This window comes from Primulina huaijiensis, chromosome 10 (assembly GCF_012295235.1).
Source record: "Primulina huaijiensis isolate GDHJ02 chromosome 10, ASM1229523v2, whole genome shotgun sequence".
NCBI lineage: Eukaryota > Viridiplantae > Streptophyta > Magnoliopsida > Lamiales > Gesneriaceae > Primulina > Primulina huaijiensis.
Genome location: NC_133315.1, coordinates 7,942,865 through 7,956,316, shown reverse-complemented (window position 1 = coordinate 7,956,316; position 13,452 = coordinate 7,942,865). Strand labels below are relative to the sequence as shown.

General features: G+C 30.9%; 1 pseudogene; it reads left to right on the top strand.

Moving 5' to 3' along the window:
• Window positions 1-8,255: 8,255 nt before the first annotated feature.
• Window positions 8,256-13,452, top strand: part of LOC140985869 (uncharacterized) — a 17,246-nt pseudogene continuing 12,049 nt past the window's right edge.

Here is a 13,452-nt window from a genome sequence, read left to right as displayed (position 1 = left end):
ATATACAAAAATACATTTGTACCATTTTTAAAATAAACCTCCAACTAGTACTTGAAAATCAAAAGGGGAAATAGTCAAAACAAGAAATCGTAAATCGTTTTACCGAACTTAAAAAGAAATAAATGTTTGAAAAGACTAGCCCATACTAAACCTCTCAAAATCTCTCAAAAAGCATAAATAATATGTCGTAAAAATCTTTAACTTAAAATCATAAACTTAAATGCGGAAATAGAAGCGCTGGTCCTCGGGTTATGGGCATCGACAGTCCAGCAAGTCACTCGTCAAGACCTCCAACATCATAGTTATTTATATCACCTGCATCATACACACCTAGTGAGTCTAAAGACTCAACACGTCCTATCTTTGATAACAAGTAATACGTAATACAGTTAACACATAACATTCAAAAATACTCGTACTTAAAATATCATTTTCTTAATAATGCATAAACTTTAAACTTAAACATTTTCAAAAAAACATAAACATATCACATAAACATATTCATATTCATATCCATATCCATTTTCATATTCATGTTCGTGTTTGCTGAATTCAGATCGTGATTGTGACTCGTATTCTTGATCATATCAGGCGATGGATCCATCTTAAGAAAACCACAGTACTTGGCGGCGGGAGACACAAGCAACACTCTCACCGATCAACTGGGCCCTGGCCTACGTATTAACATATTCGTGTTCGTATTCGTCTTCGTATCCGTATCCAAGGAAACACGATCGTCGGGCTCCCACTGGGACCATAACCCTCACGATATTTCCAACATGTAGTAGTCACAATCCCTTCACGTCCTTCATCATGTTATCACCACTTAATAAAAATCATGCATATACATATTGTTTTATTTTGAATCCAAGCATGCAACATATCTTTTAAATGTCCAATTTAAATTATAAAAATCATAGACATTTAAAAATTATAACTTAACATATTAAAATCATAAACAATCATGAACATTTTAAAATAAACATTTTAACATCATAAATGTTTAAAATAAATATTTAAATTATAAACATTTAAAATAAAGGTTTTAGCATATTAAATCATAAAATATTAAACATATTAACGTCTTAAAAATCCATAAACATTAAAAATTGACATATTAACATATAAACATCCATAATCATTGAAAATAACCATATTAACATATAAAACAGCATTCAAGGCACTGCCGTGACGTTTACTAATTTTTAGGTGTAAAAATACCGTTTTACCCATAGACGTAAAATTTCTCGTTTTTGACTTTTTCTTAATTTAATTGACTCTAACATTTCCCAAATAATTATTTAAGCTTACATGAATTTTCTCATAATTTTATTTAGCTTAAATCGATGACTTTTAAATTAATCTTCAAATATGACGTATTAATGCGTTTTAATTCCGAATTAAACCAAACCTTAATATAAAATTCCCAAATTAAAAACTTAGACTTTTAATAATTATTTAAGTTTAAATATAATTTTTCATAATTTTATAAAGCTTAAAACTAAGTGTTTTAATTAACTCTCTAATTAGTGTTCCGTACGGCGGTAAAATCCCGAATAAATCCAAAACTCGTTATTTTGATCCCAAATTTTAAACATAGCATTTTTAAGATTTATTCTACCCTTCCAAGTCATGAGCCACCCCCTTGGACCCTTGGATTCATTTTTAGCCTTTTAATTTTCGTTTTTGACACACTAACGAACCCACCGAGCCATCTCCTGATTTACTCGAGCCACGTGATGAAACTTAAAATTAATAATTTATTATATGTTAAAACCTATATTTTAAAATTTAAGTTTCATTAAAATTATAAAATTATGTTATTTTAGTATTGTGTGCTTATATTTAAATGTCTTACTAATTATGTTTTATTTTCAGGTTTTCTACGTGTTAGTAAAATAATGATAACTCAAGCTAGAAAACTCAAACGGAGACGATTCAAGCATGTTTGGAATCATTGAGAAATTATCTACAACTTTGCAGAAGACATGATTGCCTAAAATGTAGAGGCCTCTAAATTCGTACTTGAAAATTTGCGAAAAAATTTAAAAATTTTCTCTTTAATTAAATAAAATGCCTCATTCATAAATAAACTGATAAATAAATTTTAATGTTCAAAAATAGCAGCGGAAGTAAATAATGTTTCAAAACGACAGCTTAAAATAATTCATTGTAATAAACTGAGTTTTCGCAAAAATAATAAATAAACTGATAAATGAGGTTCTCGGGTCCCACTACTGCCGACTCGAGCTGGCTCACTGGTCCTCGCCCTCGATCCCGACATCATCAGTACCTACAACAATCAAGTCTAGTGAGTCTAAAGACTCAGCATGCATATATCGTAAATAACAAGTAAATAAATAATAAAATCGCATGCAAGTGAAAATATCGTGTCATGAGGCATAACGTAAAATATCGTGTCATGATTAATTATAATACGTGCATAACTGAACTAAAAATCATAGTGAGAATGTTTGCTCCTTGGAGCCCTGTAATGAAATAGCATGTAATAATTTTCTGGTGAGAGTATGGTCTACGCAAGTGGTCCCTGAACTGAACTGAACTGACCGGTAACTGACGACCGGGACCGGTAACTGACGATCGGGTGAAATAATAATCGTCTGATCAGACTAATGCCACAGTATACTGGGTGGTACATTCTGAACTGACCGTAACTGGCGATCGGGTGGAGTAATGATCCCATGACAGTAAAGTGGCCACAAGCAATATCGCATAAATCTCAAAATGAATATTTTGCACGTAATATAATTAAATAACTTAATTAAATATCCTGAATAATTTTACTGATTGGGTTGGATCGCTCCCAGGCTCGCTGCGGCTTAAATTTAACATGAAAAATATGAAAATGATTTTCTTGACCAAACTTCCAAATTGAATCCAAAAACGAGACAATTACGCCCAACGACTTCATATTTAATCATGACTCCGTGCCAACCCGAACCAACACCGAACCATCATTTAGTCATGATTAAAATACACTTAAAATGATGAAATAATGCTCCTAAAATGGTAAGAGCCGAAATTTTGGGTAATGGAGGCCAAAACATGAAACGCTCTTTCGAGAGTCAATTTGGCACATCGCACCGTAATTTCTCGTACGACCTCTAAAATGATCCGAATCACAAACGGCCAAAAAAATGACCTTCCTAACATGATGAGGTACTGTCCAGTCCAAGGCCATAGGCTAAAAGCCAACCAAAAACCCAAACGAGCCTCTGAACCGAAGCACCAACTTGCTGTCCAAAAATACAGCAGCAGCGCTTTCGTTTCCTTGCGTCGTTTTTGAGGCTACCGGCCATTGGGGCTTGAACCACCGACCAGAACCTCTTGCCAACATCCTAAAAAAAGGTTGGAACCATGGCTAAGGGCCCAAGGCCAGCCACAATTCGAACCATCCCCTTAACCAACCGAACGTCCACCCGAGTGCACCCTTGCGTGCGTGAGGTGTGTTTTGTTTCCTTTGCTGTCCCGCGTCGTTCCAGTGGCCATTTGCTTGACCATGGCAAGATCTAGACATCAAGGGGTATGGCATGAACCGTGGATAAGGGCCAGAGGCCAAGCAAGATCCACACCATGCCGCCAAACTCGAAAAACACATGCAGAATTTTTTTAAAGGGGTCGAAGGGGAGGGGCTGTTCCTTCTTTTTGATTTAAAAACTGATTCCGCCATGGACCAAGTCTCAAAGGGGCAACTTGGTCACGTCTTAGACATGATAGGGGAGTGTTCTAACCATGGCTATAGGCCCCTAGGGCAGCCAAGATCAAGCACATAGCCCTTGATAGCAACACAGAATTTTCGAGACTCAATATGACACTATGGAAGTGTTGCTGTCATTTCTGAATTTCCAGCGGGTATGGGGCTTGAACGAAGGGACCAATATGATCCTAACATGTCCTAGTACATGTCTAGATGCCGCCTTGGGAGCTTGGACACAAGACAACCACCTGAAACACCAAAAGCAAGTGAACCGTGAAAGCACAAGGGGAGGGCCGACAATTGTGCATCCTTTTCTTTGAAAGTTGTTGTCTAAATTTCGGTTTTTTCCTTCTAAATCATGCACGTGAAATGTTTTAAAATATTAATCTGACTTGATTGACGAGTACATAAAAATATAAGCATGCCTGGAAATCGTTTGAAAGGAAAACGAATTAACACGACGTTACGGCGCGACGGAGACGGAGTTGCTTTGCTCCTTTTCTTTCTTGCTTTCTTTTCTCCCTAGCTTCTCACGTTTTTCTCTCTATTTTTGCCACTGAATTTTGTCGAAAATATGGAGAGGAGGTATGTCTAGGAGACTAAATGGAAATTTGCAAGATCAAGGGGAAGAATAAATCTTTCTATCTTTTTAATTTGGGAGATAAGGAAAGGGTTTGATATCAAAGATTTTGAGGGGTAATTAGGAGGGTGAATTGGGTTGAATTTGAGTCTAGGTACAAGGGAGAAAATAGCTTAATTAATTATTTGATAGAGATTTAAAAGTGGGGAGAATATCTTCCTAGGAAAAATTAAGGGGAAGAATAATAAAGAATGAGCTGTTAAACAAAATTAAATCTTTTAAAATAGGGGTAGTCGATTTTTAGCTAAAAAAAATAAGGAAGAATATTGCTTAATTGTTTAATTATTGAGGATTAAAGTTGAGGGATTATCTACCAAAATTTTGGATAAGGAGATCAAAGTTGTGAGTTGACCAATTATTTATTTAAATCTTCTAGGTGGCCGAAATTTTTAAGTAGAATGGATAATTTAGTGTGATGGAATTATCTCTCAAGAATAATAGATAAGGAAAGGTAGTAAAAGAATAATTTGCCCCACTAATTAAAATCTTTTAAAAAAAATTAAGAGGAGGGCCGAAACTTTTAAAAAAGGAGGGTAAATATTTCTTAAATCTTGTATTTTAATTCTTTAGAGTTTGATCTACCCATTAAATATTTTAGTGAATAAATAAATTAATTAAAGAACACCATTATCTTGCATGCATGGATAATTCTTTGAATTTTAAAGATAAATTTACTATCATGTTAAATTATAATTTCTTAATTAAAATAAGTCTAGATTAACTTATCTCAATTAGTCACATATTTTATTTTAGGCTTTTAATTAAATTATTGAACCTAAAAGAATTTATTTACTACTTATCTTTAATTAATTAATTAATTCCCTAAACTTTCTTTTACAATTAATTAACTTATTTTTTATGTTAAATAAATTCTAGGAATATTTTCTTAATATTAAAATTTATCTCTTTACTCCAACTCCGGTCCGACCTCACTTATTTAACTGGAAAAAGATAGCAACTAAACTGCTGCATTAAATAAATATATTTAAAGAAAAGAATTTAAATACTCATGCAATAAAATCATTTTAATTTAAATACTAAGAATTATGCATGGCTTATACGTAGTCTAATTTATGGGTCCTACATAAAAAGTTGGTTAAGATGATCAAATTGTGAAAATATCAAAATGAGGACAAATTTACTTTCACCATGACCAGCATGTAGTGAAAAAATCATAACTATTTTAATATTTAACCAAATGAGGTGAACCAAATAGCCTAATTCATCTACAGACAATTCCCCACATGTTTGCTGTTTTGAGCAGAGTCAAATTCGGTGATTAAAGTCGTGGAACAAAGCATTGAAAGAAGGGACATGGAATTGAAGTTGGAGGAGACAAAGACTACTATTACAACTACATTGCATTAACAAAATTTTTGTCCCTTTCTCTCATTTGGCCTATAAATAGAGACCTTGTGCTGGCTTGAGAATCATTCTATCTCATTGTAAAATATAGTGTAAGTGTGTATAAAAGTTCTAAATTCCAATATATTTTTCATTTTCCAAATTATGAGTGATGTTTTTAGTGTTGATCAAAAGTAGGTTCATGGAAAGCTAAGTCTATTATGTCAAGGTGAAGAGGATGAATTCTTGGTGAAGTAAGATTGTTTATATTTTGTATATTCTTTATTTATTTCTTTTCATTTTGCTAATTTCTTTTTATTGTAGGTGTAAAAATTAATTATTTGTTGTTATCAATTTACAACAAATGCTTGATACCATTGAAGTGGTTATTTTGATTTGTTGTTTAATTTTGATACAATAAATATTTCATCAATTATTATTGTTATATTATACATATATATATATATATATATATATTTATATAATTATATCATATATTTCATTTAGACGATAGCGTGGCTCTGCCGGTTGTTTTAAATTAAATATAATGATTTTAATTAACATTTTTGAAGTTATATATTTATATAGTTATATATATAATCATAGGTACCATATATAAAATATCGGTGAATTCGATATTTTCTATAGTGGGAACTATATTATATTAGGTGTGTGTTTAAATATTTAATTTTCTTGGAACCATTATTTATGATGGTTTCTTTTGTTTTACTTTTAGTTAAACCATATTGCATAAACCAAGAATAAATCCTCGAGCCTTGACAAAATTTATAATTTGTAAACTTCGTTCTTGCATTTGGTAATCTATAAATTAATAAATTTAAACTTAAAATAACCTCTCTGTGGATCGATCTCGTACTTACGAAATATATTACTTGCAGACAACCTACACTTGGGTGAATTATAATTTAAGTAGTAGCAAGTTTTTGGCGCCGTTGCCGGGGAGGTATAAATTAAGTTTATATTTGTTAATTATGTTTTATTTATAAGTATTGTGTTGTTTTTTTTTTTTATGAGTATTTGGAGTCGAAAAGAAAGTGGTAGACTTATTCGAGTATCTGAAAATAATTTAAACATTGATGATAATTCAAATAATCAAGATAATGATAACAATAATAACAATAATAATAATAATCAAGAACATGTTCAATTAAGAACACTTAGGCACCATATGAACCTTATTAGAACTAGTGCCCCATCTTGTTTAGTTTTTCCTCCTGATGCATCTAATTTCAACTTTAAACCTCAAATTATTCAACTTTTACCAAATTTTCCTGGCTTAGATTCTGAAAATCCATATTTACATCTAAGAGAATTTGAGGAAGTTTGTAACACTTATAATGATCAAAATTGTAGCATGGATATAGTTCGATTAAAGCTGTTCCATTTTTCTTTAAAAGATAAAGCTAAAACATGGCTACAAAATTTGAGGTCAAGGTCAATAAGATCATGGGAAGAAATGCAACAACGATTTCTCAAAAAGTTTTTTCCTTCCCATAGAACAAACTCTTTTAAAAGACAAATTACTACTTTTCTCAAAAACAAGGAGAAACATTTTATCAATGGTGGGATAAATATAAAGAATTACTTAATACATGCCCACATCATGGTTTTGAAACATGGAGAATAGTTTCTCTATTTTATGAAGGTCTAATACCTAAAGATAGGCAAATGATAGAATTCATGTGTAATGGAACTTTTGAAGATAAAAACCCAAATGAAGCTATGGAGTATTTGGATTCATTAGCAGAAAATGCTCAAAATTGGGATAATATAGGCACAATAGAACCACTAACAACTAAAATCAATAATTCAACAAATGGGGGTTGTATCTATAATCTTAAAGATGATATAGATATTCAAGCTAAACTTGCATATTTAACAAGAACAATTGAGTCATTAGAAATGAAAAAGAGCGGTTAATTAAAAAGTATTCAAGAAATTGTTAGTAATCTATGTGACACATGATCATGCTACAAAAGATTGTCCAACATTACCTTCATTTAAATAATGTCTCCATGAACAAGCAAATAATGTTAACAATTATAAAAAACCAATACTAGATCCTTTTTCAACATCATATAATCCTGGATGGAAAAATCATCCTAATTTTAGTTGGAGGAATGATAATAATGCACAACCCTCACAACAATATTTTCAAAATAACCAAAATCATCAAGGTTATATTCCTTATGTTACACCTCCAAGAAAAAACTTTGAAGATGTAATTCATGCATTTATCCAAAAGCAAGAATCTATCAATATTCAAAACAGTCAATCTATGACTGATTTGAAAGAAACTCTTGCAAAATTTGCATCTGCACTAAATATTCATGAAAAAAGATTCCTAAAAATCAAAATCAAGAATTAAAAAATGAAAAAATTGATCAAATAAAATCTGTTATTACCCTTAGAAGTGGTAAAATAGTTAATGATCCATATAGTAATGAAAACAAGGATCATTTAAAATCAAAGAGTAAGGATGATAATCCTGATACTTTTGAGAATGATGATACCTTAAATTCTAAAAATAATATGTTGAATGATAAATCATCTGAAATAGTAAATGAATCAAATAAACCTCCACCATTTCCTCATGCATTAACAAATCATAAAAAACAAAAAAATGATTCTGATATCTATGAAGTTTTTAAACAAGTAAAGATAAATATTCCATTATTAGATGCTATTAAACAAGTACCTTCATATGCAAAATTTTTAAAAGACTTATGTACTGTGAAGAGAAAATTGCATGTGAAGAAGAAAGCATTCTTGGCTGAACAAGTAAGTTCTATTCTTCAAAATAATTCTAGTTTAAAATATAAAGATCCTGGTTGTCCAACAATTTCATGTATTATTGGAGAAAATAAAATTAAAAAAGCTTTGTTAGATTTGGGAGCAAGTGTGAATTTACTTCCTTATTCAGTTTATGAAAAACTTAATTTAGGAGAATTAAAACCCACTTCTGTTACTCTCTTACTGGCGGATAGGTCAATCAAAATACCTAGAGGTATTGTAGAAGATGTGTTGGTTCAAGTTGATAAATTCATATATCCTGTAGATTTTATTGTTTTGGATACACAACCAATAGAAGTACATAATGAAATTCCAGTAATATTGGGACGATCATTTCTAGCAACTTCAAATGCTTTAATTAATTGTCGAAATGGAATAATGAAATTGTCTTTTGGAAATATGACTCTAGAACTTAATGTGTTCAATTTATGTAAACAACCAAGTATTAATGAAAATGAATATGATAATGAAATTGAAACAATTATGGAAGAAAATATACAAGAAGAAAACTTAAATCAACAATCTGAAGTTTTTTCAATAGAAAGTTTTGAGTCTGAAAATAATTTTAAAAAAGATGATAATACAAAACTTGAATTAAAAGTTTTACCATTCGAATTGAAATATGTATTTCTTGGTGAAAATAAAACATTTCCTGTTGTAATTTCTTCCACTCTTCTACCAAATCAAGAAGAAGATTTAATTAAATTACTTAAGAAATATAAAAATGCAATTGGATGGACTTTGAAAGATATAAAAGGTATAAATCCTTTAATTTGCACACATAAAATTCATTTGGAAGAAAATGCTAAAACATATCAACAACCACAAAGAAGGTTAAATCCACATATGAAGGAAGTTGTTAAGAATGAAGTATTAAAACTATTAGACGCTGGAATTATCTATCCAATCTCAGATAGTAAATGGGTAAGTCCAACACAAGTAGTACCTAAAAAGTCAGGCATCACTGTTATAAAAAATGAAAAGGGAGAGTTATTACAAGCTAGGATTCCATCTAGTTGGCGTATGTGTATTGATTATAGAAAATTAAATGATGCAACTAGAAAAGATCATTTCCCACTACCATTTTTAGATCAAATTCTAGAAAAAGTAGCAGGAAATTCTTATTACTGTTTTCTTGATGGGTATTCGGGGTATTATCAAATACCTATATCATTAGAAGATCAAGAAAAAACTACTTTCACTTGTCCTTTCGGAACTTTTGCATTTAAAAGAATGCCATTTGGTTTATGTAATGCTCCGGCTACTTTTCAAAGATGCATGTTAAGTATTTTCAGTGATATGATTGAAGAATTTGTAGAAGTTTTTATGGATGATATAACTGTTTTTGGAAACTCATTTGAAAATTGTCTTAAAAACCTAGAAGAAGTATTAAAACGATGTGAAGAAAAAAATCTTGTTTTAAATTGGGAAAAATGTCATTATATGGTTAAATCTGGGATTGTGTTAGGTCATGTGATATCTGAAAAAGGAATTGAAGTTGATAAAGCCAAAGTTGATGTTATTGCTAATTTAACATCACCAAAAACGGTCAAAGAAGTTCGATCATTCTTGGGTCATGCAGGTTTTTATAGAAGGTTTATAAAAAATTTCAGCATAATATCTAAACCAATTTCGAATCTTTTAACAAAAGATACACAATTTGAATGGACTCAGAAATGTGAAAATGCTTTTAAAAAAATAATTAATCTTTTAATTACATCACCTATTTTACAACCTCCAGATTGGTCTTTACCATTTGAATTAATGTGTGATGCAAGTGATTATGCTATAGGAGCTGTGTTAGGACAGAGAAAAGAAGGAAAACCGTATGCAATCTATTATGCTAGTAGAACCTTAAATAGTGCCCAAATAAATTATTCAACTACTGAAAAAGAATTACTTTCAGTAGTATTTGCATTAGATAAGTTTCGATCTTATTTAATTGGTTCTACTACTATTGTGTACACTGATCATTCTGCCGTAAAATATTTATCAAATAAACAAGATGCTAAGCCAAGATTAATACGGTGGATTTTATTGTTACAAGAATTTGATATTATAATTAAAGATAAAAAAGGAAAAGAAAATGTCGTAGCCGATCATTTATCTAGAATAATGACTGAATCATCTCATAATGAAATACCAATAAATGAAAATTTTCCAGATGATCAGTTGTTTTATGCTACTATTATGCCCTGGTTTGCTAACATTGTAAATTTTATTGTGACAAATAAAATGCCTTCTCATTGGAATTCACAGGATAAGAATAAATTCTTGATAGAAGTTAAAAAATTTTATTGGGATGATCCTTACTTGTTTAAGTATTGTCCTGACCAAATTTTTCGACGATGCATACCCGACAATGAAGTAAGTAATGTTATTAAATTTTGTCATTCTGAAGCATGTGGAGGTCATTTTTCATCCAATAAAACAGCTGCAAAAATCTTACAATGTGGATTTTATTGGCCCTCTTTATTCAAAGATACGCATTTATTTTGCAAATCTTGTGAAAACTGTCAGAAGATGGGATCAATTTCAAAACGAAACATGATGCCTTTAAATCCAATCATAATTATTGAAATATTCGATAGTTGGGGGATAGATTTTATGGGTCCATTTCCATTATCTTTTGGATATACGTACATTTTAGTCGCTGTTGATTATGTTTCAAAATGGATTGAAGCAATTGCATGTAGAACTAATGATCATAAAGTTGTTATAAAATTTTTAAAAGAAAATATTTTTAGTCGATTTGGAATACCTAGAGCAATAATTAGTGATGGGGGAAGTCATTTTATAAATAAATCATTTTCTTCTTTGTTAAGAAAATATGGCATTACACATAAAGTTTCTACCCCATATCATCCTCAAAGTAATGGTCAAGTTGAACTTGCAAATAGAGAAATAAAACAAATTTTAGAAAAAACAGTTAATCCAAATCGAAAAGATTGGTCTTTAAGATTAACTGATGCATTATGGGCATATAGAACTGCATTTAAGACATCATTAGGGATGTCACCATATAGGTTAGTTTTTGGTAAGCATTGTCATTTACCGGTTGAACTTGAACATAAAGCTTATTGGGCAATTAAAGCATTTAATATTAATTTAGATGATGCATCTAAATTAAGAAAATTGCAATTAAATGAACTTGAAGAATTAAGAAATGATGCATATGAAAATTCAAAGATTTATAAAGATAAAACTAAAGCCTTTCATGATAAAAATATTATGAGAAAGTCATTTGAAATTGGACAAAAAGTTTTACTTTATAATTCTCGTTTGCATTTATTTCCAGGAAAACTAAGATCGAGATGGTCAGGACCATTTATAGTTAAATTTGTTTATCCTCATGGTGCTGTTGATATTGAAAATCCTAAAAATAATGACGTGTTTAAAGTTAATGGGCAAAGACTTAAGCCTTTTATAGAAAATGAAATTCTTAATGATGATTTTATGCCTTTATATGATCCACAATAGTTGTTTGATATTTTCATTTTGTTTTTGCAGATTCTAGTTCATTTCCCGGTTAAGTGGCGGATAACGGTACTCCGTGACTATCTAAGTCGGTTTTTTCAGTTTTCCCAAAATAATTGAAATATATAATAATAATAATAATATGGATGCTTGTATTGTGAATCTTCGTAAATATTTTGCTTGTTTACCTGATAATGCGTTGAAAAAAATTTATAAAGCTAGATGTGAGCGACTAAGGTTGATGATGTCATATGGCATACCGAATGATATCCGGTTGATAATTGAAGCAAAAGTCCGATTAGTTGGGGAAGCAAGTGAAATAATAATAAGACATATGCCAGGATTTGGTAAAAGCACATATGCCAAGAAGCGAAGAGCTAAACGTATAGGTGGATGTCATAAATGTGCAAGGTGGACTTGTAAAGGAAAATGCAAAAATGTTGGAATGACATCAATGAATAGAGAAGATAAAATTTTATTCATTAAGAATGGTCTGAGTAAAGAGCCTTTGGATAATTTTCTAGAGGTTCTTGATACGCATTTTAGTGGGGTACGTGCAAAATGAACTCCTTAAACTATGGTGGCAATTTCAACATGAGGAATATCAATATGGACGGTGGAATCAGCCTTATAAAGATCCTACTGTAGTAACGCATATCTATTTAGATAAGTAAATATATATATATACAATTTCGTCTCGGGAATCTGACGTTAAAAGACCCTGTTTGCCAATTTTTAAGAAAAATGGATGGGAAGCATATTCTCGACTCATAGAAGGCGTTGAAGCCGTTACTGAACGTAAAATCAGAGGAAGATATGAGCCACAATCACAACTACGCTGTATATATGTGTTTTAATTTATGTCATTTTTATTTTAATAATAATAATTTTCTGTTCAAATATTGACTTTTGGCATGTTACCCTTATAAATTCATATCCTGTAATTTAACAATTGCAAAAAACATATTTCTCAAGTTGTCGATGTCCACGGTAAGTAAAATAAAAAATATTTGTTTATTTTGTGGATCTAGTGCAGGAAAAGATTCAATTTATGAAGAGGTAGCAGAAAAGCTTGGAATAACACTTGCTAAAAAAAAGATTCATTTGGTATATGGTGGTGGTGAAGTTGGTCTCATGGGAAAAGTTGCAAAAGATGCGCATGCAGGTGGAAGTGAAGTCTTAGGCATTATTCTGATGACCTTAGCTAGTCTTACTGGACCAACAATAGGAGAAGAAATGAAAGTGGACAACGTGTATGAACGAATTACTCAAATGATTGAACATTCAGATGCTTTCATTGCTTTGCCATGAGGTTTCGGTACTTTGGAAGAAATATTTCATACTGTTTGTTGGGCACAATTAAATATCAACAATAAGCCAATTGGTTTGTTAAATGTTAACAATTATTATGATAAACTGCTATCGTTTCTTGATGATGTTGTGGAACAGGGATTTATTT